Raw genomic sequence first — 6683 nt, forward strand, 5'->3', positions numbered from 1 at the left:
ACGACCCACCCACTCCCAACTGTTTGAGTTTGAAAACAAGGTCCTGATGATTAACACGGTCAAAGGCAGCACTAATATCAAGGCCAATCATACGAACTTCCTGACTACAGTCAGGAGATTTCTGTACAGCATTGGAGGTTGTAAGAAGGGCATCACATGCTCCAAGGCCTTTACGAAAGTCAAATTACAAACTAGGGAACAAATTATTACCTTCAGCAAACCTCGAGACGTTTTGCCAAAAGACATTCAAAAACTTTAAATAATATAGGAGTTATCAGAATTCGCTGGTAATCAGTTAGACTTGAGTTTCCATAAACACTTTTACATAGTGGAGTAAATTACCAATTATCCAACAAGTGCTAAAAGCTCCTCTTCTCGGTAAAGTGCGCAAAATAACAGATAATTTAGGAGGTAAGAAATCTCCAGTCTTTACAGAAAACAAAGGATGAATACCATTTGGGTATACACCGCCATAAGCATCAAGCTCCATCAGGGGAGCTTTGATTTTACGAGATCGAAAAGCTAGAGTTAGTTTAGCCTCAGGAAAACACGAATGAGGAATATCATATTTTTCATTACTCTGCTTACCGTCAAATACATCAGCCAAAAGAGATGTTGTTGGGATATTGATTTAGTTTCAAATTGATTTAATTGGCTAATTTTAAAGTCTTGATTACCATAAATCACGAAGCTATGTCATACGAACCTTCCATTTCATCATATTTTGTTACCCTGCCCCCATTAAGGGCACCAAAAATTGTACTTATATTATCACATAGTGGGATTACCTTGTTATTTCAAAGAGGCAATTTGGTGCTGCTTTAACTTGTTGGCTATTTGGGGTATTTTACTTTAGCTGGTGGTCTCCTTACAACATTTTACTTCATTAGTTGGTATACCAGTACGAATTAACATTAGGAAGTAATCTAGCCGTTTTTTAAATTTGTCACAGATGTAAAAAACAAGATGATGTCCTGACAAGATTTTCATTCATTCATTTCTTGCAATAAGATAGTATCATTGGTTTCAACGTGTATTTAAGCCGGCTTTGTACTTAGTAATAGTACTGGTAGTCTATATCTTTTTTTTTTCAACCTAAAGAAACAAGGGCAATAAGTTTTTGCAATATGGTTCTTTGGGATAACTGTCTATGGAGAGTGGTCCATGGTCGCCAGCTAACATTTGTCATCGATTGAACTTCTTTTAGCCTAAAACTGCATGATATAATTGCACATCACACTTCTCTGCACACGTTGCACCAATCCATGATTGGGCTTGAGGATTACCTTTTGATATAACTTTTATATTAGTAGGAATTTCCTTAAAAAAAAAAAAAAAAAAAAAAAACGTTTCAGCATGCCACACAAACTGACTTTCAACTTCACCAAACAACTGACTTGGAAAAATTGGTTAATTAGTTATTACCAGAGAAACTCGTCCTCCCTTCCTCAGTCGTCGAAATATCGGCCTAAATTCGCCCTTCCTGTATTCTTGCATTACTCATCCACATCTCTGCTAATGAACATAAACGACGGCAGTCTTTTGAAACAATTACTATGGTATAGAATATCCTTAAATACCAAAATATTTGAAGCGCTTTGATAGTAACTGAATGAATTAGAATTGATGGTGGAAGATACAGTTTTTGTCAAGAAACAATTACCTTGTACTTGGAGCTATTTTGTGGATATGCTTATCAATTCAAACATTATGCTTTCAGGACAGATGACTAGGCTTGTTGAGCAAGTTTATATCATTCTAATATACCATTTTCGAATTATTAGGATGACACAACAAGTCATTTAATGACGAAGGTTATTTAATTTTTAACCATTCAGAGTAAAGCTCAAGGTAATATATAGATAATTAGCTCTTAAAAATTTCCGAACTCTTTTAACAGTTTTTCTTAAACTAAAAGATAAAGAGAAGCATGGATATAGTCACACAGTTCACTGTCCCGACTTTTCAGTTTATCACGAATTTTTCCCTTGGTTTTATAAACAATACCTAACCAAGTGGCTTTTGAGATACTTTGGATACATAATGATTTCCCCGTTCTTTTTACTTTAATATTTTGGTCTACTACAATAAGCGCATTTGCTTTGCTCTGCATCTAATCGGAATTTGTATGTATCAATTTTCCGTCTTTATTTTTTATTCTATTCAAAGATCAAACTTTTCAGTCATTATTTACACCTGAATGAAGAGAATCCTGTAGAAAGTTGGAAATAATCTACTACATAGCCATTAAGGATAATATAGCTTTCAGTTTCAATATCTATATTTGTCATTCTTATGCCTTTTCCTGTGAGGAAGGTGACTCCAGGCTGAGTGAATGCTGTTTTGGTAAATATACGAAGGAAGAATTGAATCTTGAAGTAGGAAAAGCCGGGAGTCTGGAATATTGTTTGTGTACATTAGACACTTCAATTTATAGAGGGATAGTGGAGGCAATGTTTCCTTTAAGGAAACAAAATTTTCACAAATGAAATACCATAAATGATATGATATGATCTAAGGTATATTGATGACAAGACCCGTATGTGACTTTTGGCATAAGAATTCTTTGCTGAAAAGAATACAGCTGAAGTTAATAAAAAGGTTATTATCACGTTAATAACAATGACACACACAAGAATCCTACTGAAGTCACGTGAAGTACAGTGCGAAACGTGGGTAAGTGGAGATAAAAACTGGAGGAAAACTTATCTTTCAAACTTTGAAAGAATTACCATGTATATTTTGCCACAATAAATAGGAATTTAGGCATTGTTGTAAGGATGCACATGATTTTATATATATATATATATATATATATATATATTATTACTTGTTAAGCTACAACCCTAATTGGAAAAGCAGGATGTTATAAGCCCAGGGGCTCCATCAGTGAAAATAGCCCAGTGAGGAAAGGAAACAAGAAAAAACAAAATATTTTAAGAACAGTAACATTAAAATAAACATCTCCTATATAAACTATAAAAACTTTAACAAAACAGGAGGAAGAGAAATAAGATAGAATAGTGTGCCAGAGTGTACCCTCAAGCAAGGGAACTCTAACCCAAGACAGTGAAAGGCCACGGTAGAAAGGCTATGGCACTACCCAAGATTAGAGAACAATGGTTTGATTTTGGAGTGTCCTTCTCCTAGAAGAGCTGCTTACCATACGTAGAGTCTCTTCTACCCTTACCAGGAGGAAAGTGGCCACTGAACTATTACAGTGCAGTAAACCCTTGGGTGAAGAAGAATTGTTTGGCAATCTCAGTGTTGTCGGGTGTATGAGGGCAGAGGACAATATGTAAAGAATATGCCAGACTATTCGTTGTATGTGTAGGCAAAGGGAAAATGAAATGTAACCAGAGAGAAGGATCCAATGTAGTACTGTCTGGCCAGTCAAAACGCTCTCTCTCTCTCTCTCTCTCTCTCTCTCTCTCTCTCTCTATATATATATATATATATATATATATATACACAACCATAGAAAACAAGCAAATGTAGCTGTTTCTAGTCCTCAGCAGGATGAAGGATTCAAACAGTTTTGTGACGGGGTAGCAACTGAGTTAGTTTATTAAAGAACACTCTCCTTTATATACAAAATCTCAAAGCAACAAGAATTTTCATGTTCAAATATTGCCAGTGTTACAGAGGAGAAAAGCAGACATGATTTTTCAGGTTCTTTTTAGTGAGAGGGGAGAGCGAAGATACCAGCACAAAATGAACTATGTATGATCGTGTGACGTACGGTTGGTACAGTTTGGTCAGTTTTCCTCACTTTGCTGGCCAGTGCAGATTGGTGGTAGTAGATCATCTGATCGCTCACAGCAAATCTACCTTTGATGGGTGCCCTGACTAATGCAGCTTTTCTGATCATGGTGATATGTAAACCCTGTCACCACGTTAAGGTATCCCCACTCAGAAAGGTATATATATATATATATATATATATACATATATATATAAATATATATATATATATATATAAATATATATATATATATATATATATATAAATATATATATATATATATATATATATATTTATATATCTATATATATATTTATATATCTATATATATATTTAATATATATATATATATATGTATATATATACTGTATATATATATATATATATATATATTTATATATATATATATATATATATATATTTATATATATATTTAATATATATATATATATATATATATATTTAATATATATATATATATATTATATATATATATATATTTATATATATATATTTATATATATATTTAATATATGTATATATATATATATATATATATATTTATATATATATATATATATATTTATATATATTTATATATTTATATATATGTATATTGTATATATATATATATATATATATATTTACATATATTTATGTATATATATAAATATATATATATATATATATATATATGTTATCATCATCATTATCATCATCTATAAAGTCGTCCCACATTTTTTTACGAAGGTTGTGTTCTCGGACCCCTCACGAAAAGCAGAATTTAGTGAAAAGCAGGGAAAATTGTTACAAACCTTTTCTACACTCCTATGAACTCTTATAGTTATACAAAATTTTTGCTATACACAAAGTTCACTGCTGTATAAGATACACGTAAGATTAGGCTAACCCAGGGATGGGGAACCTGCGGCCTTAATGCCGCAAATGGCCTTCTGGACCATCAAGTGCGACCTTCTACGGCCTTTGATATATGTACAGTATGTGTAGTATACTTTGGTTTTGACACTGAATATTGTTTGAAATCATTCTACTATATGTACACACATACAAATATGTACACACATACAAATATGTACACACAGACAATAGGAAAGTTGTGTTCAGCGATGTACCTCCAAGAGAATTGAAGCAATTTTTCCTTGAATTCAATGAATCCAAACTTGATGCTACTAGCAGTTTTTCCATGTCAGCTGCAACAGCTGTTGTAGCTGACAAGGAAAAACTGCTAGTTGAAGTGAGAGTGATTTAACGTATGGTGGACGAGTTCCTGGTTTGTCCATCTCCTCACTGTGATCTATGTAAGTTTTAGATGAGTCAACAGGTTTCAGATTTTTGGCATAAAAATATTTTATTTGTGCTTTCACTGATGAGTTTTGATTGTATGAAAAACAGCTTCCCCTAAGTAACCTTAACGCACGGACAAAAGGAACAGACATTTTAACTTCAATAAGCAATGTCACAAAGGAGGACTAAATTTTACTTCCTTATTATAATAAGTTATGCCCTGATGGTGTTCCAGCTATGATGGCTAAAAACTAGGGATTTATTGAACATCTCAAGAAAGCAAATAATTTATTTTTTCAATGAAAACAGCTAAGTGTGTTTAAACGTATACAATTTTTTTACTGGAATGTTACATTTTTATGAGATGTGATTGTTTAAAAAAGTACCTACTTGCCAATGTAAAATATTTGAAAAGGTTATATTGTTGATATTTATAAACTATCTTTTCCAAAAGATTGATATTATTTTGCTTATCACTTCAATACAAAGAGCCTACTTGCTTAACTAAAGTAATTTGAAAATGACATGCTTTTGATATTATTCATTTACTTACGGTAGTTTGAAAACTACCCAAACTTGAATGAAATATTTAAAAAATTAGTTTTCAATATAATTCATTTACTGATTACTTGTATAAAAAGTACTTAATTCAAATATTTGAAATTGTAATGCTTTAGATTTTTATAAACCTGTCACCCTTTCTTTAGATTACTAATAAATTACTTGGAGGATAAAATAACCAACAAAATTCTATGCGGCATTAAGGAGCATTGAGGAATTGCAAGATGGCGTTCATCCTAAAAAGGGTTCCCCACCCCTGGGCTAACCTATCCTACCTGACGGGTACAGGACAAGAATACATTGTGATATATATGTTCACTACAGTACTGTATATGTAATGTGCAGCACTACGTAGAATATTTTAAGACAATAGGACATGGGGACATTCTCTAAAACGTTTCTACGTAATCTAAGGCTATGGGTCGTGACCTTTCTCTGGAACTATTTTCTAAAAGATATATTCTGCTATATACGTATCTAATCGTATTCTTAAATAATTCTGTATGGGGTACTCACTAAGGAAATACACTCCAACAAAACCTGTATAATGACCACAAGGATGTATTAGCCGTGCAGTAGAGGACAGTAATTATGGTACTGAATTTTCTTCAACGATGTTAATCAGGGCCACCTGGCAAGTTCATCACTGCTACAGAACTAGTTGGCATAAATTGCATTGAAGCATTTTCTGAGCTCCATTTTCCAAACTATTTGTAATATTGTTCCCAGTATTTAAAAAGAGTAAACTTATCGTTACTCTATGGCGGGTAATTAACTAATGTTCTGTCTGGGTTCAGTATTACTCGTACTTTCTATTTCGCCAAATGTCTCGTAGGTCTCTTCATGATATTTTGACTTCAGTTTTCTTAATAGGTAATCAATATTTCACTGGGGTGTAGAACATTGTTATATAGCTTCTCAACATGATATCGCTAAAAAATTATATCTTTAATGCTAATAAAATCTGGCCAAGAGATAGCAGGCACTTTTGATTGATCAAATCAGAAAATAAGGATACAGTCAGAAGAAAGTAGATATATATTATATTCATATAGATGACAAATCAATTTTA

Source organism: Palaemon carinicauda, chromosome 35 (assembly GCF_036898095.1).
Source record: "Palaemon carinicauda isolate YSFRI2023 chromosome 35, ASM3689809v2, whole genome shotgun sequence".
Classification (NCBI taxonomy): Eukaryota; Metazoa; Arthropoda; class Malacostraca; order Decapoda; family Palaemonidae; genus Palaemon; species Palaemon carinicauda.